The 24176-nt window shown below is 38.6% G+C and overlaps 1 protein-coding gene across 1 annotated transcript in view; it reads right to left on the bottom strand.

Annotated features, from left to right (window-relative positions):
• Positions 1-24176, bottom strand: part of KCNN2 (potassium calcium-activated channel subfamily N member 2) — a gene marked incomplete at its 5' end in the record, with an annotated part of 183692 nt that overhangs the window by 112657 nt on the left and 46859 nt on the right. The window lies entirely within an intron of this gene.

Below are 24176 nucleotides of genomic sequence, written 5' to 3'. Positions count from 1 at the left end.
TTCCCTTGATAACTGATTCCAATGTCGGATACCTGCGACTGCCACGGTATTCTTCAACTTAACCTGGAACACTGCTGCTGCAATGTAAGCATATTTCCCCTCTGCAGTTCTCTGAAGATCAGCCTGGTAGGCTCTGAAATTTTAAATCCATCCCATTTCAGGGCCACCCCCCCTTGCCCTTTTTTCCTTGCACATCCTAGAAATTTCCCGTGCTGAATCATTACATTCATTATTACGTCCAAAATGCCCTAACTGCGATTCCCTTGCTAATCTGCTCTTAACTTGGAGCATTAGAAGCCAGGGACATCAAAGGTGTTGTGACCGAGTGTCCTTATGTGACTTGAGTGCAAATTACCTCCGTGGGGAGGCTTTGAGGACAAGCACGTGTCACCAAGGAGGTGTGCTGTTCTTGGGTCTCACTCTCAATAAACACAACCCAGAGGTTCTGGCTACATATACACAGAGGATCCAAAACTGCAATGACATTCTTACAAATCACCTCCACCTGTGTCATTAGCTAGAGATAAGAATAGCGTTATCACAAGAAATCAATGATAAGAATTCACTGGTATATTCAAAATAAACAAGGACCTACTATAGAGCACGGGGAACTATATTCAGTATCTTGTATAACCGAATGGAAAAGAACCTAAAAGAAGATATATATATATATATATATATATATATTTCTGAATATATATATCAGAATCACTTTGCTGCACACCTGAAACTAATATTGTGAATCAACTATACTTCAATTAAAGAAAAAAGAATTCAGTGGCTCCTATGTTCGGGTGCATTAAGTGTCTCAAGGGTTGAGAATTAATGAATGAGGAGAAGAAAGCAAATGTGTACAATGATCTGCCTACGTGGATTTAACCTACACCAATGACAGGCCGAAAGTGTGTACAGGGGCCTTAAATCTACAATGCAGATTCAGAATCCCTAAAATGCCTTTTAAAAATCCACCTTGGCTATCATAGAAACAAGTAAAGTGAATTTAGCATGAGCACCGTTGCAGGACGTTTATCTGCACATGGCAACAACCTACTTACAAACACTGGGAGCTTCCCTTCCTTGCTTCTTCTGTGCCTCTATCAACATTTGGGTAAACGCCTTGAACATAACAGAATAATCCAAAGCTGCTAAAGCCTGCGCTGCTAACCCCTCCCAGACAGCCAACAAAGCCAGCTAACAAGTTCGCAATGCACAGTGGTCTTCGGGATCAGTCAGTGTGGATTCAACCAAAGTCAGACCACCTTAACTTTCTGAGTTACAGACTGTCTAGCTCCATCTTTAGGATAATCTGCATTTCAATACATCAAGAAGCCTTTTTTAACCTAATCACCCACATGATATTGTAATAACACAGGTTACTATAGATCTGATTTTCTACTTCATGTATATTTGAATTTTATACATAAAGAGCAGAATTTGTTCATCCCCCAAGAACCAATGTTCACCCCCTTGAAGGTGCCATCACCCCTACTGAGGGTGTACGGGATAATGATGTCTGTTTTCTAGGGTTGTTAAGCAAAGAGTTAATGAGCATGACTGGGCACCAGGCATCATCAAGATCTTTCTCTTACGGTGCTGACATCTTAGTAGTTAATCTATGTATAAGCACCTTTCCCTGAGAACATGGGAACTATTATTCTTTATCATAACGCATCCCTGTACCACATGTAGCTAGACTGGGCTAAATAATGTAAATGGAGCAACAAAACTTGATCAATGTACTGAGAACCCATCTCTAGAGCTCCTACTGACAGCCTCTAAACCGTCACAGAGCAAAAAGCACAGTATTGGAGCTGGGAGGGACTGAACTGGTGAGTTTGCCCATGAGCAAATCAGATCTCTTTTCGACGTGTATTTTTTTTTTAACCTCAGTTCTCAGGAAGGAGGCCCTGAATGGAGCTACAAGCATGTTTAGGTATTGATAGGTAGTATGTCCAGCTAAAATCCTTATAAAAATGTATACACTCTTTTGAATTTGTGAAAATTTAAGGAAAAGCAAAACATACTCTACCACTGTGCCTTAACATAATTCAAGATGAGTTTTTTAAAAACTCCTTTAATGCAAAAGAGACTATTATTATTTAATGCAATAATATTTAATGCAAAAGAGACTGTTATACATTTAGAAGTGGCTATGGGACAAGCTTTATTGCTTTTTCCACTTCTTCTACTAGCTGAACTTTTCAATAAAGTTATGGAATCAAATCGCAGTAGCTCTTTTAAAGAGAGGACAGTTTACATACAGCCATATACAATCATTTGATGGGCATAACCAAAGGGATGTGACCCTTTCCTTTTTTTCCCTGTAAATCAAATTTCAGGGTTAGTTCTTCCTGACTGAGGATAATAAGAAAATCCTTGTTTTCCAGTTATTTTTAGGAAAAAAGCATTATTTCCTAAGTTTTACAGAGGCTGAATAAGCAGACTGAAGACTCATCCTCAGAGCACGGCAAGTCCTTCCATCCCTTTGTGAAATAAAGCACAACTCTGTCCTGAGGAGTCAACAGACAGAACTACTGCTATCAGGACAATGAAGAGTGAAGGTGGCATCAGATAGGAAAGGGACCCTGTGACAGGTCTGAAGCAGATGCTATTGTTAGAGAGAAAATACAGTCTAGCTCTGGAATTTGTCTCATCCAGCTGCCAATGGTGTGCAAGCAGCAGGGGTAGAAAGAGAATGACAAATGCTCGGGACAGGTGGCCCAGGGATACACGTGGACCAACTTCCCCCGCTTCCTACAGCTCTAGAGGAGAGAGTTTAACCCTGCACTTGGCCACACTTGTGTCCCCAGTTCAGCCGTCCCTTCAAATATTTTTGAAAATAAGTGTTTTACCACCAGTTTTTCTTCTTTTAGCCTCAGCTGCGCTGCAAGTCAAGGTGACCTCAAGCAGAAATCATGTGCTCATCAGGCAAGTAAAAGGCAGAACTTGAAAGGGCTGCTGACTGGTGGGCAGGATGGAGGACGAGGGCGATCAGCATTGGCTCCTTCCCCCTGCTTGCTGAGCCACCTCTTCATCTCTGTGGCACTCAAACATCCCCAAGGCTAGGTACGGGGCACAACTTTTTGTTTTTCAATGTGTGTCAAAACCTTAAATTCTGTGAGGTCTGAGATAGGAGGTAGGGCTGCAGCACCTGTCTCCCGCTTCTTACCCAGAAGCAAAAGAGCTTATCATCCTCCAAACTGCTCTCCAACACATTCTACTGATTTGTCAGCTATTTATGGAGTAGGTACAGTGTGCCCAGCACTGGGCAAGGCCTACTGATTTATCCACAGAGGAGTGAGAAGAATGTAAGGAACCTGTCATCCTTCTCAACCTGGCCCTGGACGAGACCCTGGCACGGCACGGGCCGTCATATGTAGCTGACGGGTGGATAATTGAAGCAATGCGTGAAAGAGAAATAAGTGTCTTAGAGAGCTCACGGTCTGATGGGTCCAACATGAATAGCCATAGCAGTATCATCCCAGGTAGAAAATGAGGAGAGATGCTTAAGAAGCTTAGAGACGAAAACGTTTTAGAAGCTTTGAAGAGAGAAACACAATGCATCTTAAACTCTGTATTCAAACGGTATTTCACTATAAATATTTAATTAAAATACTCCAAACATCATCAAATAGAAACAACCCCATATTTGTATCAAATAAACTCTGTTGCTAGGAAACAAGGTGTCAGCATAGCATGAGTCTTACTTCTTGCTCTAGTGGGATTCAAGAAGGCGGGGATGGAGGGGCGGCAGGGGGTCGGGAAGGAGATGACACCAAGAAACTCAGATTTAGCCAGCTAGTAAAGGCACTAAAATTGTTTTATCAAATTTTGGTATATTTAAAAATAGAATAAGTTGGTCCGAGGATAGAATAGTTTTTTGGTTTTTTTTCAGGAGTTGATAAGGATATCCTTTGAGGTCCCAAGCATGGCTTGAATGACCCTTTGTTTGGTTGGCAGGATTTAAGAATTAAATTAATAGTTGGCAAGGTAAACTTGAAAGTCCATCCCGTCCCTCAAATTCCAAAATCCTGTGACTCTGATACATAGATGTGTACATTTTTGGATTGTTGGTATACGTCACTCAGAATTAGGAAGGTGGGACCCTTCAGACATGTGCAAGAACCAGAGCATATTCATTCCTAGCTGAATGTCCTAAGGAGTTGTCATGTGAATCTGAGGTTGTAATATTTTGAGATCTATGCAGAGTTTGTAATATGACAGTAAAGCTCCTTATTCATACCTAGGCCTTGGGTAGAACAGATTGCATTATCTTTCACTTACTGAATTTAGATTATTGTCATTTCTCCACCAAGCTTGCTTTCCACACGTAGCTTTAACTTCCATTTCACAGAGACCAAAGGTCATCTGATCAGAATTCCCTTAATTTTCCTTTCTTTGAGCCTTAACTTCTTTTCCCCTCTTCCCTTTTTTCCATCTCTTTAGTTGAAGACCAGGCTGGTCTTAACCACCTTATTCTCTTCTTTCGACATCTTTTTGGCATCTCCAAAAAAAACCCCTTCGTTGCTTCTTCAACTTTCTCCTCCTGTATTCAGTGTATCTTTAAATCCCCACAACATTCACCACTTCCCACAAGTTAGAACCTCAGATTGTTCTCCCAGCCTTCTCCCTGACCCCCACACATCACTGGGTACCACCTTCTCAGCACCTGGCACAGGGAAGAATATGGTCTCTTAGTCCGGGCCCCTTGCTTCTGGCCTAGATTCCATGATAGGCTCTTGGCTGGTTTTCCTGTTCCCAGAGCCCTTTACAACAGGCTGCCAGGGTTTTCCTACTAAAGTGCAGGCAGCGTTTACATTACTCAGATACCTAAACATGTCAGGCCCTCTCCAGTGTCTCTAGCAGAGTTTCTGAAAGTGTAAGATGTAGGCAGTGACACAGGCCAAAGTTTTAGGAGGTACTTGAGATGAATTTCACTAGCACAGAGACTCGGGATTCAGGAATATCATTTTAATCATTTACTTTCATTTGGATCTTCTTGTGATCCTTTCCATATGTCTAAGAAAAAGCATCAGTTAGCGTCAGTAAGTCAAGATCAGGCCTTGGACATTTGCTGATCTCTTTTTAACAAGCCTATAGGCTCAGCTCAGAGCAGTAGTGAAGGAACAGTGTCAAATTAGAATTTAATAACTGTATTGAGTTTTCTGGACTTATTTAGAGCAAGTAATATGGGTTTACTATTGACCATAGTGATAGTAAATTTCCTTTTAAAGTAAAGGTACTCAAGAAAAATAAATGCCGATTTAGTAAAGGTTCTCATAAAAAATAATACAGGGGACACAGCACTACAAAGGAGGTATAAAGGAACAGAGCTATAGACGAAAATCCAGACTCCTCACTCTCCTGTGCCTCAGACCCAAATGGGCTTAATCTCCAACCACAGCCCTTCTTCATAAATCCTCTGCTGTGGACTCAGAGGCCTCTCTGCCCTGTACTTCCCCTGCTCCGTACCCTTATTTATGCTGTTCTTTCCATCTGCACTAGCCTTCCTCACTTTTTGACCGGCTGAAATTCTATTTATTTTGAAGTCCCGAATCAAATGTTTTCTTCTCTGGGAAGTCTTCCCGTAAGTGTTTAACTTCTCATTTACTGATCCATGTGCTTGTCCTTCGGCTAGGGTGCTTATTTTATTCTCTCTCACGTTAGAGTTTGTTCACACATTTACCCTACTATATTGTAAATTCCTCCTGGGCGAAAACTATGCCATTTATATATTTCTGCTCCCAATATAGATATTGAAAATGCCTATATATATATATTTGTAAATGAGTAATGAGTGGGGATTTTTGATCTTATCTCATTGTCTGCTCCAGAACCCATAGGTAGCATTTTTTTTCTCTTAATAAATGAGTAGCTTTAGAAATTGGTCTTAATATAAATAAGAGTAACTCGAGCTTATTGAACAGTAAACAACTTATGAAACACTTCCTAAGTCCCTGAAGAGAATAGATTTTTATTAGTCTCCTCATTTAAACTTATATGATTCTGGCTTTTTTTTTTTTTTTTTTGCCTGTTTGTTTTGTGTGTGTGTGTGTTGTTTTTCGGTGGGGATGAGTAGGTGCTGAGCTGTGTTCCCATCTACTTAAGTCTGGGGACTTGAAGAAAGGACCTTAAAAATTAGAATCAACCACTTATTCTTTTATCCAACAACTATTTATTGATGGCTGGTGTGGTTCCAGGTTCTATGCTTGGTACCAGGCACACAGAGAATCAAAGCCACCATTCTGCCCTGGAGGAGCTGAGCTGTGATCAGTTTCACCACACTCCGTGAAAATAGGGACACAAGCCTTGCTGCTTTGCTTCAGGTGACTAGCAACTGACAGTAAATGAACTTACTGGACACCAGCTTTGTGTGCCAGCTCGTGTGCCGGGTACTGGGGATGTGTGTACTTCTCTGTTTCAACTGTATTTGCCACAGTGTATGATTTGTGACTTTCACCCCCTAAGACAGTATCTGGCCAATCAATAATAATAAGCTCCATTAGTTTTAAATAATGGACTCGTAGAACCATGGACTCTTAACGATTATAAAAGCGCTAATCATTTGCCTGGCAAGACGCCAACTGGCCTTAGCACTTGCTTTCTGAACCATTCCAGTCAGTTCTGTGCCAACCATCTATAAGTCTCTGATGATGGCCCATCTCATGACGCTCACGTTTGCTCAGAGAAAAGAGCTTATGCCTGTGCCCAAAGCAAGCTCCAGGGGCCGACACAGTCAGGCTTAGTGACTTGGCCTCATCACCATGGAGGCCACAATGACAAGAAGGACCGACCTCACACTGATCCGAAGGGTACTGAAAAGATGGTACTCAAATTATAAATGTATATAATTTGATGATTATTATTATTTTGCGAAGACTCAGCCATTCCTGGTTCTTAAGAGTCTTGCACACACACAGCCTGTTTCTATGCTTTATGGAAGACTAAGACACATCTAAACAATCTCCTTAATATGGAGATGCCAACTGGAGCAGCAAGAGCTCTCCTTCTGATTGAGTCATGCTTTCCCTTCGTGCCCCGTCGTGATTTTAGAAAAGACTCATTAGCAGAATGGAATGGTTTTAGTAGACTGCCAGTGACTAAATACTGATAATGAAAAACTGGGAAGCATACAGGTGGTTCAAACACTGTGTTGTCTTTCAAAACATACCAAGAAAATTAATTTCAATTTGAATAAAAGTGGACAAATTACAGATACTTATTTTAAAATGCAATCTACCTTAACAAGACTTAACCCACATGTTAGCTTTTTTTCTTTTCTCTTCTTTTTTTACAATTTCACCTACATAGGCTGGTTGACTAGTAACCATAAAGGATTTCTTCCTTTGCAAGAAAGACAGTCTATAAAAAGGAAATGTAATATATGCTTAAATCAGAACATCCAAGGCTATGTGCAAAATAGATTGGAAAGTGCTTAAGAAAACTTAAGGCTGTATTGGAAAGGTACAAAAATCTGCAGCATTCAAAAAATAAACTTGTTTGGAGAAAGAAGCGTGTTGCAATTTTTAGTCACATCCCACCTATCTGTCTTCAGAATGTGAAAAAAACTGCCCATCAAAAACACTGGGTAAGGAAGAGGAACATTATTTTTACCTAGCTTGAAAACTGCTATGAAAAGATAGTCCTCTGGGGCCAGAGCAGGTGCAGCCAAAACAAGATAGATCTACAGCCACTATGAAGGATCACATGGAATGAGGAGGTGGGGAGGGGGGAAGTGTGATTTGACACTAATATGAAATTCTTGTCAGGCTAAAATGCCATTAAAGTTCTGGATATCCTATAAAACCCGTTTTGTGAATGCTTTCTTAATTTAATATAAAAATGTTATCACAACCATGATATTGTCCCAGATAGCTGGTATCTTAGCCAAATTATAGCTTCTTCCTTTACATTCTCCTGAGAAATGCATATGATATTTAGGGAAAAGAGAAATAGCTTAAGAGAAATAGCAAGCAAACCTCATGAGAGGGCTTAGAAGAGATTCATATAAGAAAGTCAAATGGGAAGACCCATGTTAAGTACCATCAGCTGACTTGATAGAACCAGTCCTGCATTTGGAAGCAGAGACTGTAAAACAAGGGCAATCATGGTTTGTTATGATGATCCTCCATTATATAACAGAATAAAGACTGTTTGACTCTTAAAGGTGCCAACAGTAGGCAGCATGGAGCCACTGCTGGACCCACGGCTCAGTTTACACGTTGTGGAGAACAGTACTGCAAGAAGACTTTAGATGATTTTCTTAGGCAAAGGAAAGTCATTATGCCAAGGACCACATTTTAACAGCTTCAATTCTAAGTCTGTCTCAAGATCCACTCCTCCACAATGGCCAGATTAGATTTCTTAATGACTCAGTGTTTCTACTGATGTTACCCAAGGTCAGTGAAGTCAAAACCTAGGAGACTAGACCCCATGACAAATCAAAGGACTTCTTTCACATCTTGCTGCCTTATCTTAAGGTGGACACTGGAGGTAGTTTTTTTTTTTTTTTAACGTACATTAAAAATAAACTATGCTGGCATCTACCTAGTACTGGTCAATATAGCTTGGGTCACTGACTAACAGCTGTATGATACTGGTACCTAATACTTGAGCCAATGTCAATGTTTGATCCTTGGTCACCAGAAGTAGTTTATAGTTAGTCCTAAATATTTTATAAAGATTATTTGAAAAAAAAAAAACCTTCCTGATTTAAGCTGTGGCAAATATAAATTCATTGTCTGAACCTCAAAGTAAAATTAGAAAAGTCCTTTGTAATTGATACTATCACATTGTGCTTGAAACAAACTTGACAAAAATGATGTTTCTTTAAGATTGGGGGTCAGTAAACTTGTTCTGTAAAATGCTAGATAGTAAATATTTTAGGCTTCACAGACCACATATGGTCTCTTTCATACAATATTCCCCAACCAGTGATTTAAAAAGGTAAAAACTGTTCTTATTGTGGTCTGTTTGAAAACAAGCATGGGTGAAATCTGACTCATGGGCCACAGTTTACAAAGCCCTGCTTTAGATATCTCAGGATCCTGAAAAGAATATTTTCATTTCCTCCATTCAACCTAATATTTGTCGCTCTAACAACTGGTCAGTAAGAACCATCAATTAAGACAAAGACTAATCCAGATAAGACCTCTAATAAAAAGTAAAACTGGTTAAAGGGTCATGAAAAAAATCTCCTGCTATCTTTCAAAGAGCCTACTTGGACTTGTTAAGTAAGCACAGCACTGAAGGATGTGATATGATCGTATGAGGAAGTGAATCCTGGTCGTTTAAAACTCATGAGGCTTTTTATCCAGAAGGCTGTGGTCAGGATTCTGGGAAGTTCTGCAGACCAAGGGGAGCAGTACTTGCTGTGTACATTCCTCACAGGAGTAGTGCTAGGTTATCTATTACTGTTCAGGAGGCTTTCAGGAAGTACCTGTGACATGAAACACACTGCAGGACTGAAGTTGAGTGGCACAGGGGACACCACCAGTGATCTTAGAACATGGGAAGCTTCGTGAAAGGAAAGGTGGAATGCTGCTTTAGGGGCACTAACTTCTGTCCCTATGGTTCTCTGCACTGTGGAGCTCCCTCACTAATGTCACCTCGGGGGTGGGGTTCCCTCTGCCTTCCCCTTGCAAACCCCAGTCAGTGATCAGAGCCACACAGACGCTGAGAGCCCATAAAGCAACGCCCAAGATCAAAGACCAAGAAGCTCTGTCAGAAGTCTGTGTGCTCCCGCAGAGTCAATGGAAATACTTTCAGGCTGAACACTGAGAAGCGTTTCAAGCAGTGCTGTACCATGCCTGTCACGTTTCCCTGAGGCCTTCTGCCTGTCGGTCCAGCGCATAATGAAGGTTTCAGATTTCCAAGACCAATGTGCCTGCACTCCAAAAGTTCACCGAGTGCTACTTTTACCCCTGCTTCAAAGAAATTTTAAATTAACACAGAGCTCCTCATTAACCTCTGTTAACTTACTAAACAGTAAAACTCTAATTACTTGCCAACGAACCAGTTTCCAGAAGATGATAAAATAAAGATGTAAGAATTTTTTTCCACATTTAACATACACTATTCCCATTAGTAGTATTCTTCATAATGACTCTTGTAGGGTTCAACTTTAGTACATGAAGTCACTCGTGAACTGTTACAAAACAGCCTTCTATTTTTCTGACTGATGGGTACACATTTGTGTGGAACTATTTCCCTGATAGGTCCTCATGGAGCTATGATAGTGGTATTGCTCTTGACCTGACAGAATTAGATGACTTGTAGGGTCTCATCTGACCCAGATACTAAAGGTCTCTGGGCTGTAGGGCTCCAGATGGTACTAGATATCGTTTTTATCTTTGAGGAGTTGAGTTCACATGGGCCTTTCATATCACCATTTGCACAGAGTGTAGAATACCACAGACACTCAAAGAATACCTCTAAAGTAGAGAGAAGACTCATCCCCTCACCTCACCAGGATCAGATAAGAGTTTTGAGCATATTATGCCAGTGACAAATGACTACAATTGCCTTCCTGGTTCTTCCTCAAGACCACATCAAACCTGCCTATCGTGGCACCTTCATTCCCTTTACCATCCAACCATGCACCATCACACCCCTACCCCAAACACCTGTTCCCTCATGAGAAATGCCAATGACCTTAGTAGGGCTAAAAGAACAGGGATCCAGATGACACAGGAGGTGAATAGTGGATGAGAAGAGGAGCAAAAGCTATCAGTATTTCAGAAATGGAGAATCTTTAAACAGGAATACAAAACCTGACAGAGTGGCCTCTCACTTCACACTGACAATCCCGAGCTTCTTAGAAACTATTAAAAAAAAAAACTACCTTACTACTAGAAAGCACAGTAGGCAGACTACCATAATAACAGTAGGAAATCTCAGAAACTCATCCCTTTCCAGACTTAGAACAAGTCAGAAATTCTAAGGGCTGGACACCACTAAACCAGATTAAAATTACTAACCAAAGCTGATCTTTCTGTATTGGATGCTTCATTCTGTGCTGCTTTCTAAGATACAAGCATAAAACTACCTCAAAATAATGGCAAGTGGAGATTCAGGATAATTCTCCATAGATACCTAGCCTGTCCCCAGTTGTGTTCAAAAACAGAGGGCTTATGATCACTAATATACCCAATCACATGAAATATTGGGAACCACTTCTTTATTTTTTTAATTAATTTTTATTGGAATATAGTTGCTTTCCAATGTTGTGTTAGCTTCTACTGTACAGCAAAGTGAATCAGCTATATGTATACATATATCCCCTCTATTTTGGATTTCCTTCCCATTTACGTCACCACAGAGCATTGAGTAGAGTTCCCTGAGCTGTACAGAAGGTTCTCATTAGTTATCTATTTTATACATAGTATCAATAGTGTATATATGTCAATCACAATCTCCCAATTCATCCCACCCCACCCTTTCTCTTCTTGGTGTACATACGTTTGTTCTCTATGTTTGTGTCTCTATTTCTGCTCTGCAAATAAGATAATCTATACCATTTTTCTAGATTCCACATATATGCGTTAATATATGATAATTGTTTTTATCTTTCTGACTTACTTTACTCTGTATGAAAGACTCTAGGTCCATCCAAGTCTCTACAAATGACCCAATTTCATTCCTTTTTTATGCCTGAGTATTATTCCACTGTATATACATACCACATCTTCTTTATCCATTCCTCTGTTGATGGACATTTAGGTTGCTTCCACATCCTGTCTATTGCAAACAGTGCTGCAATGAACATTGGGGTGCATGTGTCTTTTTGAATTATGGTTTTCTTGGGGTATATGATCACTAGTGGGATTGCTGGATCATATGGTAGTTCTATTTTTAGTTTTTTAATGAACTTCCATACTGTTCTCCATAATGGCTCTATCAATTTACATTCTCACCAACAGTGCAAGAGGGTTCCCTTTTCTCCACACCCTCTCCAGCATTTATTGCTTGTAGATTTTTTTAATGATGGCCATTCTGACCAGTGTGAGGTGATACCTCATTGTAGTTTTGACTTGCATTTCTCTAATAATTAGTGATGTTGAGCATCTTTCCATGTGTTTGTTGGCCATCTGTATGTCTTCTTTGGAGAAATGTCTATTTAAGTCCTCTGCCCATTTTTAGATTTTTTTTTTTTTATATTGAACTGCATGAGCTGCTTGTATATTTTGGAGATTAATCCTTTGTCAGTTGCTTCATTTGTTGACATTTTCTCCTATTCTGAGGGCTATCTTTTTGTCTTGTTTATGGTTTCCTTTGCTGCGCAAAAACTTCTAAGTTTCATTAGGTCTCATTTGTTTATTTTTGGTTTTATTTTCATTACTCTAGGAGGTGGGGTGAAAAAAGATCTTGCAGTGATTTTTGTCAAAGAGTGTTCTGCCTATGTTTTCCTCTAGGAGCTTTATAGTGTCTGGCCTTACATTCAGGTCTTTAATCCATTTTTAGTTTATTTTTGTGTATGGTGTTAGGGAATGTTCTAATTTCTTTCTTTTACATGTATTGATAGCTGTCCAGTTTTCTTAGCACCACTATTGAAAAGGCTGTCTTTTCTCCACTGTATACTCTTGCCTCCTTTGTCACAGATTAGGTGACCAGAGGTGTGTGGGTTTATCTCTGGGCTTTCTATCCTCTTCCATTGGTCTATATTTCTGCTTTCGTGCCAGTACCATACTGTCTTGATTACAGTAGCTTTGTAGTAGAGTCTGAAGTCCGGGAGCCTGATTCTTCCAGCTCTGTTTTTCTTTCTCAAGATTGCTTTGGCTATTTGGGGTCTTTTGTGTTCCCACACAAATTGTAAAATTTTCTGTTTTAGTTCTGTGAAAGATGCCATTGGTAATTTGACAGGGCTTGTATTGAATCTGTAGATTGCTTTGGGTGGTAGAGTCATTTTCACAATATTGATTCTTCCAGTCCAAGAACATGGTATATCTCCCCATCTGTTTGTGTCATCTTTGATTTCTTTCACCAGTATCTTATAGTTTTCTGCATACAGGTCTTTTGCCTCCTTAAGTTGGTTTATTCCTAGGTATTTTATTCTTTTTGTTGCAATGGTAGGGAACCATTTCTTTAAATCAAGAAGGTTACTAAATTTAAGTTTCCACTATGTTCACTGGCAAAAGATATTTTCTGCCAATCCAACTCAAGCTGAATACTTTTGAGCCTTACATTGTGGCTTTTGTACTTACAGGCCATCATTCTTACATGACGCTTCCTAAGAGGTTTTAAAGCTACAACAAGAGATATCACAAAGTCTGCTAAAACTTATTTTTAAATTGCATCTTCTGTTAGAATATTAAATACAATTTGATAAACTAAAAGAGTATATTTTATGTAACACAGATAGCTTTTAGAACATGAAATCTATAAGAAGAGACATGAACACAAAGATATTAGGTACTAGTCACTCAAAAATCTTTTGCCCCTGAGCCAATGTGAAATACTGAGTGTCAAATATCAATTGCCATGTCCCTGTGATTTTTACTATGATATCCTGTCACTATGATACAAAGCGTCCTATGAAGGATAGGCAAACAAGGGTCATCTGGTCAGGTAGCCCATGGCTAGAGCATCACTCTTCCAAAGTCATGACTGTGGACTGTCATAAAATCTAGCGAGGTTACACAAAGAAGAGAGGGAGCTTGGTTTTTAACAGTCTCTACCTTCATCCCTAAAACAGGGTCAGACATGTTACAAATGTTTGCCCTTGGTCATGAAGAGAGCTGTGGATCAATTAAATCAAATTATTGCCTCTACTGGAGGAGGGGGGGAAGAATCTTAAGTATCCCTGTGGGAGGCAAGTCAGGAACATCTTCACCCTAAGTGTAAAAATGACAGATAGTGTCTGGACTTAATTTTTCATAGTACTACAATCATTAAAGCAATGTAAGAACTACAAAGGTAGTTGAGCTGAAAAACCATCTCCCTTTCTTCTTCCTCTCTTTCTGTTATTAGAAAATAGTGGTTACTAGAAAAGCAAGACTTCAGGGTAGGAAAAGGGCAGGAAGGAGAAGCATATGAAGCAGCAAACTTAAGGGATTCAAGTCTCTTCAAAGAGCTCACAGACCCCTATGTGTGTGTAGGTGGCTTTCTTCTTGTATGGCTTTGGGAGACAAGGCTGATTTAGAGAAAGGCAAGTATACATGGCTTCTACATGTTCAAATAAACAGGAATGAAAATGAAAAGACAAGTCACAGAAAATATTTGCAAAACATATACCTGATAAAGAACCGGTAGCTAGAATATATAAAGAACTCTTAAAATTTAATAAGATAAATGACCCAATTTAAAAATGGGCGAAGTATTTAAATAGACATTTTCCCAAAGAAGACACACAAATGGCTAATGACAGCAGGAAAAGATGTTCATCATCATTAGTCATTAGAGAACTGTAAATTACAACCACAATAAGATACCACTTTATACTCACTAGAATGGTTGTATAATTATATAAGACTACAAACACACACACACACACACACACACACATGTATATATATGACTGACAGTGTTATATATCCATATATATGTATATGACTGACAATGTTGTCAAAATGTGATGAAACTTGAACCCTCATATATTACTGATTGCTGGTGGGAATGTAAAATGGTGCAGCCACTCCTAAGTGTTTACCTAAGAGTAACAAAAACATATGTTCATACACAGATTTCTATACCAAAGTTCATAGTAATCCTATTCATAATAGCCCCTAACAGGGACTAAATGTGTATCAGTTGGTGAATGTATGAACAAAATGTGGCTTATCTTTACAGCAGAATACTATTCATCAGTAAAAAGGAACAAACTATATACATACTATACAACGTGGCTGAACATTAAAATCTTTAAGCTAAGTAAAAGAATCCAGATGCAAAAATAAACTACATATTATCTGATTCCACTTCTATGAAACACTCAGAAAAGCCCATCTATGGAGACAGACAGCATATCAGTGGTCGCCTGGAACTGGAGGGAGCAGGGACTTAATGTAAATGGGAACAAGATTTTGGGGAGGGCGATGAAACTGTTTTAAAACTCAATAGTGGTGATGACTGCATAGGTGTAAACAATTACTAACAACTATTGAATTGTACAATTAAAATATGTATATAAATTACACCACAGTAAAGTTGTTAAAAAAGAAACCCACAAGCATGACAAGAATCCTCTTTTCTTTTTACACTTTAGCCAAAAATTATGGTGGAACTCTGTGTGAAGTTTTTTTATTCCTTTATTTATTCACCAAACATTTATTGAATAATGGCCATGTACTCAAAATGGCTTTGACTTCGCCACCATGCTACCTTTAAAATATTTGATGACTGGGCCTTTTCCAACATCCCTAGGAATTTGGCAGTGATCAGACTATTTATTAATCCATGGGATTCTGAATCAGGGACAAAACAGGGCTGAAAATGGCAGACTGGGGGAATTCAAGGATTGACAATCCCCTCTGTGGGGCCTCAGGAAGCATCAATAGACCAGATTCTGGTCGGGCAGGTTGGCAAGCAGGAGGGACACAGTTTATCCAGTCCCACTGAAGGGAGTCAAGCCAAGCAGCCCTCCTGTGAACAGTAGGTGCTCTATACCACAACACCAGCTCTGGGATACAATTCTAACACCCACCTCATTCCCTAACTGAATTCTCATAACACTAAGCAAGCCCACTGAACTGTACTAAGGCTATAAAAGTTTAACATTATAATAGAAGGCAGATTTGTCCAAACTCTGTAAATGTTCAAAATTTGTACATTTTATCACATATAAAGGCACTTTTTTGTTCTTCAATTTCTTTTGTTATTCTAGTGCTATTTTGCAATACAGTAACATTAAAAATAAATGATATAAGGGATAAGAAGATGTAGTACATATATACAATGGAATATTACTCAGCTGTAAAAAAGAATGAAATAATGCCATTTGCACCAACATGGATAGACCTAGAGGTTATCATACTAAGTGAAGTAAGACAGACAGATTCCACCTATCACTCATAGGTGGAATCTTAAAAAAAGATACAAATGAACTTATTTACAAAATGGAAACAGATTCACAAACTTTGAAAACAGACTTATGCTTGTCAAAGGGGAAAGGTGGGAGGGAGGGATAAACTAGGAGTTTGGATGTACACACTACTATATATAAAATAGGTAATCAACAGGGCATACTGTAAAGCACAGGAAACTCTACTCAATATTCTGTAATAACTTATATGGGGAAAGAATCTGAAAAAGGATGGATATATGTATAACTGAATCATTTTGCTGTACACCCGAAACTAACACAATATTGTAAACCCACTATACTCCAATATAAAATAAAAATTACAAAGAAATGAAATTGAGCTATTTATAATGAGGTGGATAGACCTAGAGTCTGTCATACAGAGTGAAGTAAGTCATAAAGAGAAAGACAAATACCGTATGCTAACACATATATATGGAATTTAAGGAAAAAAAATGTCATGAGGAACCTAGCGGTAAGACAGGAATAAAGACACAGACCTACTAGACAATGGACTTGAGGATATGGGGAGGGGGAAGGGTAAGCTGTGACAAAGTGAGAGACAGGCATGGACATATATACACTACCAAACGTAAGGTAGATAGCTAGTGGGAAGGAGCCGCATAGCACAGGGAGATCGGCTCGGTGCTTTGTGACTGCCTGGAGGGGTGGGATAGGGAGGGTGGGAGGGAGATGCAAGAGGAAGAGATATGGGAACATATGTATATGTATAACTGATTCACTTTGTTATAAAGCAGGAACTAATATACCATTGTAAAGCAATTATACTCCAATAAAGATGTAAAAATAAATAAATAAAGGATATAAACTTTAAAAAGAAACAGAACGTAGAAAATCCTTCAGGCAAGTAGGGAACACTTGAGTTTTTGCCAATCAAGCCCCATTGATGTCTAAGACATATATTAATTTTCTTAAAGACAAAATAGCTTGAATGTCAGGACCTCTACATTTAGACTTTATGTTCTTTCTTTTTATCTGGCACAGTGGTTCTGAAGCTGGAGAGAAGGAGGACGCTGCCCAGAACTGCATACACACACCCTGTGTAATGTACTATATGGATGACCTAAAGGGTTTTCCAAAATGGGAAGACTCTCAGAACCCATACTGCATAAAATCTGGACATTGGCATGGATGTCAGGATGGGAGGACTGTGATGAACCGACTAGGTCAACGAAGTTGGATTTCTAAGCTGTTCGGCTTCTCACTTTTTCTGCTTGAACATAACTATTGCTGGTATTTTCAAACTGTACTCATGGGAACAGAATCTCAAAGCATCTTGGCAACAAATATTAATCCTTATTGTTGTCTCAGGAGGTAGACCAAAAAACAAACCCTATGTACATAGGAATGAAGAGAAAATCGCACTTGAGAGAGCACTGGCTTGCTTTCTGTAAGACTTTAACAACCAATTTATTTGGCAAACATTACATTGAGCACTGATGCTTTGCAAGGCACAGATGCATGATGAATGCTTTCAAACTGCAGACTTTTATAACTTGAAAGGGCCCATTTTAAAGTTGTGACTCATTTATGGGCCTGAAAATGCTACATCTGTATGTATGAATCAGACCCTGGAAGTATAAGTTTACAAGGTATTACATGACCATTATCCACAAATTACAAAGCCATTGATGAAACGCGTAGACTTTACCTAGCAACAGCTGAAACTTGAAGTGGTAAGAAATAATCTAATTATCCAGGATACTGTAATAAAGCAAGGTGCCAGCAGGAGGCATAGTTTATGACTACTTTTACAACTACTGAAGAAACTTGATGACAAGTAACATGCTTCAACTTTAAGTAAATCAACAGGAAGTGAGGCATCTCTGGGGATCAGGGCTTGAAAAAGGGCAGGCCTTTGAGTGAGTCTCCTAAAAATGTAAGAAATAAATCATAGACGGCAGATCAAGAAAACAAGCTCGTGTTCTAGAAGTGTAGCCTCTCCTTTCGCATCCCCCTACATGTGATCCTATATAAATAATAAAAAAATAAATAGAACAAATGAAACTTTCAGATCCCAGCTACCTCTCCTCCTTGAAAAACTGGCTTATATCACATTAAAAAAATAAAGCAAATGAAAACATTTTTGAAACGTGAAACTTGAAAGTTAGAACTTACATCATTTAATCATCCTAAATAGTTTATCACATAGTGAAACTTAAAGTTCAGTTTTATGTAAAATTGTCCTCTATATAGAGGAAGTCACAAATGTATATGATTTGAGAGTAACAGGTTCACACCTACTTATAAAATGGTAACCACCACAATGGTTAATTAATTTCCTAGATGTAAGTAACTACCATTCTATAATTTGGCCTTATTGGTTCTGAGGAATAAGGGTATTCATTTCATCTTAGTATGTACAAAATTTAGATGATATTCAGGGCCCATATTCAATAGAAAATGAAGGCCTAAATCAGATGTCCTCTATGAATTGGTGCTAAAAGTGTAAAAACCTGTTTAGTTACAAAATAAGATATTCTAATCCTACAGGGACTTTCCTTAGCAAGTCCTCCTTCATAATACTGATGTCTGAAGACATAACCAATTCTTGTGCTAAAAACAGCTATTTTATATGAAATATATGTTGTATAAAGTTTCATTATGGGGCATGATTTGACATAGGATATAACATTCTATGTTATAATAAAATAAATTTCAACTGCATTTCAGAAATCACCTTCCAAACAATTAATAAGAATGCAATGTGACCATTAGTGACACAGTTAAAAAAAAAAAGGCTAAATTGATTAATGGAAGAAATGAAACATGCTTTTAAGACACTGAATAGTAGATTCTAAACACAATTCAAACTCCACTCCTCAGGTTGCCTTGGAAAATTAAAAAATAAATACCAAATGTGTTTCCATCTGTTTTTAGTGGTGGAAAGAATTTATTCTTAATCCGCCTAAAATGCAGTTTAGATTATTAGAAGCTATTCAAAATAAATTTCATTGTTTGCTTCTCTAATTTTCCCCCTTTGAAAAAAAAGCAAAGCATTCTTAAGTCATTTTTAGAAAATTTACTCTAACTACTGCCTATTAGTTAATGCACACAAATGCTCATAGTTTAAAACAATGAGATGATTAAAAAGAGTGTTTTTAGCTACTAATGTCTTAACTAAACGAATCTTTTCCAGACACAGAAACAGTGCCAGCATGTCTAGTTTATTACACATTTCTACAATGTCACTTTTCTGCTTGGTAACATTGCCAACGAAGTTCCCAGTTTGCCTTTCTTTCCCCTTCTTCCTCTCCATCCTAAAGTTGGCTCCTCTCCCACATTATAAAACTTGTAGCAAAAATAAAAAGAATATATTGAACCAAGAAACATTTCTAAAAATTCTCAAACTGTATAGAAAGTTACAACCCCTTTCTATAACCTTTGGAAACTTCAGTGTTGACATAGTACTATGTTGGCCAAATAAATGTTCTTTTCCCCTCTTGGATATTCTCAATGCACATTCACATATTAAATGCTCTGAGAAGTAAAAAAGAAAAAAAAAAACACTTTTCTTTATGTAATACAGCACTGGCCCATGGTATCCAGTCCTACCCCTTGTAAAACAGCTACTAACCTTCCTCCAAAACAGCGTCTAGTGAAACACACTTTGGGATGAACAACTCACCTATGCCATCTTTACAGAGCCAGTGAAGCCTCAAAAAGATTAGGTCAGGATAGGGTAATTCCTAATTTTCAGGACCACAAGCTCTGGAAGTCAGACTTCTTCTAAGATATAAATGTTCCTGAAGTTTCTCCTGAACAGCCTCAGGCCACACTTCCCAGGCTGCTTCAAAAGGGAGTGTTCTTTGCAGGCCTGATGTCACCTCAACACAAGGCCAGACCAGAATCAGAGAGAGAAGGGATATTGTAATCTGGTCTGGGACAGTCTCCTCCTGACAAATGTAGGGCACAGAAATAATGCCAGACACTTCCTGCTCTGCTTCCTCTTATCAAAGAGAGAAAGAGAGAGAGAGAGAGAGAGAGAGAGAGAGATGAAGGAAGGGAGGGAGGGAGGAAGGAAGAAGGGAGGAAGGAAGAAGGAAGGAAGGGAGGAAGGAAGGAAGGAAGGGAGGGAGGGAGGGAGGGAGGGAGGGAGAAGGGAGGAAGGAAGGAAGGAAGGGAGGGAGGGAGGGAGAAGGGAGGGAGGGAGGGAAGGAAGGGAGGGAGGGAGGGAGGGAGGGAGAAAGGAAGAAGGAAGGAAGGGAGGAAGGGGGAAAAGAAGGAAGGGAGAAAGGGAGAAGGAAGGGAGAGAGGGAGGGAGAGAGGGAAAAAAGAAAAAAAAGAAAAGAAAAAAAGAGTTCTTATAACTTATAGGTAAATCAGAGGTACATGATCTGCCAGGGAAAGTAATACTGTCAGGAATAGATGCCTCCTATAGGATGCCCTCCTCATTAGTGGATAATATTTTCCAGAAACCTCTAGATGTGCTGTGCTCAGTAGAAGGAGACAGATAGGTTTGCCAAACTGCTCCAGAAAGCCATCTGCCTTTCTCTCCCTCTAAAATCTCTCTCCTTTAAAAAATATTTTTAGAGTTATTCTAATAAACTAAGAAGAAAATTTCTGTCAGGTGTGAATCCCCTTTTATAGGGAAAGAATATTTGGATGAATCAAAGATGGACCTGGTGGAGCTCGTTCAAATCCAAATTCCAAACCAAATAATAAGTGAGTTGTGTATTATATTTAAGTATTGCAGATTTCACAAAGAAAGGAAAGGAAGGAAAGAAGGATGGATGGCCAGAAGGAAGGCCAGAGAGTAAACATCTAAGGAAATGAAAGATGCAGGCTACAGCATGTTCAAAATTAACTTGGAAAAACAAAGTAAATTTTAAAAATATCTTTGTATCTTACACATTACAGTCTAGAGATTGTGTGTAGCAAAATGGGAAGTTTAATGAAAAACAGAATGTGGAAAATCTCCTACTATCACAATGCTGGTTAATGATTTTCTTCTCAACACTTGTACAATTATAAAATGTTGTCTTTGGAAGAGAAAAGCTTATCAATCCATGTAGTTTTGCAATGAAGAATCCAAGGCAAAAAGAAGCAAGCTGGTTGACCCGAGGTCACCGAGCCCCTAAATTGCTCTACTGGGACTGAATCCCATGATTGTCCCAATCATGGCTGTGGGCTCTTTCCCTTCCCCAACCCATGGATTTGTTCCCTTTAGGTAACTGTTGGCTGCAGACTCTCATTCTTGATATGAAACAGACAATTTTCACTTTCTCATGCCTTTCTATATGAAGACAAGGATGATACGTCACCTAACGATCTCAGCGCGTTAAAAAGCACACATACTTTGGGATGTGAGAAGGTTTGGCACAGCTTGCCTCCGTCTTTCTGTGTTTAGGGACAATGGGTTAAAAAGCTAAGATGAACGATTTTGAAAAGAAAATGAATGACATGTGCACGATTTTGAAGCTGTGTTATTGAATTGGCCCTTGGGAAGCATATGCACTAGGGACCACCCATATAAGTGTATGTGTTATTCCATTATGCTTTTATCTCCATTGTTATGTTGTTACGCACAACATTTAAGGAAGAGTAATCTTCATAAACTAAATAGGTGTATCAACTGAGGTTTTCCATATTTATTCTTGAAACTTTATAGGTACAGCTGCTCCAGAAAATATGACAAGCCTCTAAATACCATGATTGCTAGGAAACAAAGCATTACCATAAGCAGTCTACCTTTCTTTAAAAGGAAAAACTGTAATCCCTCAAATGCCATATTTATGTAGAGAAGTTCTAAAAGAGATTCAGGTACATAATGTTAAAAACTTGTCACTACAAAATTTCTCATAAAAGCAGATGGACTCACCAAACATGCTGGCCTCAGCTCCCTCCCTAGACCCCCTTAAAATGACTAGAAAACAAACAAAAAAAGCACAACCCCACAGGGGTTATGAGTGCCAATACGGTAATAAAGTAGCTAGAAAGCCAGCTGACCAGTGATAGCTTGAGAAAGGAGAATTCTAGACCAGCAGTGGGGAAAAGTCAGGAAGCAACCATATTTGCACTGAGAACCAGCAACCTTGCCCCTGCCTACACACACACACACCAAAGACTCAGGAATTCTCGGCACCAGTACCTCTATGAGAGGAGATAAATGACAGAGCTTTCAACGTGAAGACAGGTTCAAATACTGCATAAAAGCAGTTAGACATCTAGATTCCCTCTTCCACTCTGTGTAACTGGTAATGCCTTTTGCCAACCTGGAAGAAGTCTGCAAATATATTGTCTGGAGAGGTAAAACACAAGGTCTATGGGCTGACTGCAGGGCGTTAAGCACTGGAGAGAGTAAGCCTATTCCATTGCAACTAGGAAGACAAAGACACATTCACATATTAACTGCTGAAACCCCTTCTTTGCCCCATCTTTCAGTTCCCAGAACACTGCCACCCAAGCATCCACTTTCATGGCAGGACAGTAAAAACACTTCCCATGAGCCGGTCGGATTGTTCAGAAAAGAATAAAAATACGTAAAGATACCGAAACCGGTGTTCCATGCACCCACCCAAATTACCCTGTAGTGAAGTCCACAGTCAACAAGTTCTAGATGTGTACAGAAAGCTTCTAATCAGGTCTTTAGTGCCTCAATCTTAAGTATGAGTGGACAGCTAAGGTTACTTAAATACTTAAAGAAAGCTTCTAAAACAGACAGAAGCCAAAAACAAACAAACAAAAAAAACCCAGAAAAATACATCTTTGGGGAAACAAAAAATATACAAAGGGAAAAATTTCAAACATTATCATTAACATCTCTAGAGAAATAAAACAGTACATCTATGAAAAAAAAGCATGATGTTAGTTTAAAAAATGGGCGTTTGAGGATCAAATATGAGACTTTGAAAATTAATACACAGTAAAGAAGAAATAAAATTCCAAAAGAAAGCGTTTGAAAGATAAATTGAAGTTAATCTCTATATATGAAGGGAAAACAGAGATGGAAGACAATACAGAAGGAAATAAGAAAAAACTAATAGAGGAGGGCCGATATCCATAAACAAAAAAACAGGAACAAGAATCATTAAATAATTCAAGAAAAGTTCCAAGAACTGAAGGAAGTTAATTCCAAGATTGAACAGGCCCACTGGATTAAAACAGAATAACACCATGATATACCCTGGTGCAATTTTAGATCACTGATTCTAAAAGCTTCCAGAAAAAAAAGGGGGGGATTAAAAAATGAGAATAGCATCAGACTACTGGACCCTGGATGCCAGAAGAAAATGAAGTCTTCAATATTCTTCGAGAAAGTGCTTTTCAATCTAGAGTTTTCTATCCAGCCCAGTGATCAATGAAGCAAGAGACAAGAATGAATGCTGCCATACCTGAAAGGTCTCAAAAAATATCTCTCTTACCCAGTACCTTTCCTCAGGTACTGGAAGATGGAGTTTCCAAAATGAGGGAATAAATGAAGAAAGAGGGAGAAATGAGGTTCAAGAAAAAAGGTACTCAACATACAAACAAGGCAAAGGAAATCCCCAATACGATGGAGAAGCAGTTTACAAAGTCTCCAGAAATTCAAGTTCAAGGTGAAATGGATAGATTTTCCCCAATATATAAATCCAATATAGAAAACTGAGCAAATAAAAAGAGGTAATTATTAATTCCAGAGAAAATTTTAAAAATGTGTAGAAAAGGCAAAATGTTTATAATATACTACATAGTTCAACTACAAGTGCAGTTTGCATAGTCATAATAATGTAAATATGCAATATGGATTATTGGTGTTTACATAACTTACCGAGAAGAAAAATTACTTTTTTGGGGGGTAGATTCGGGAAAGTGTGTACATGAAAGTGAAAGAAAACTAAAACTCCAACTTCCCTAAAAATCTAGATGAAAAATCTAAAGGTAGCAAATAAGCAATGCCATTTAGAAATACGGAAAGCAATTACTAAAGAAATGGCTGAAGGAATTTAAAGTGATTGCTTCTGGAAAGTAGAAATGGGTGAGGTGTGTTCTGAGTTTGCTATTTTTGCAACAATTCTCATACAGATATTTCCTTTGTTAAACTATTTGTGTGTGTGTATATGAATGTTTGATTTTCAAAAACTAAATTTAAAAATACCTAGCTACTACAAACACCAACATCCTAATATTTAACAGTTCTATAAACTCCTAAGTCATT

Source organism: Grampus griseus (genome assembly GCF_964374135.1).
Source record: "Grampus griseus genome assembly, chromosome: 3".
Taxonomy (NCBI): Eukaryota; Metazoa; Chordata; class Mammalia; order Artiodactyla; family Delphinidae; genus Grampus; species Grampus griseus.
Note: the sequence above shows the minus strand (reverse complement) of the source record. Positions and strands in the feature narration are given on the sequence as shown.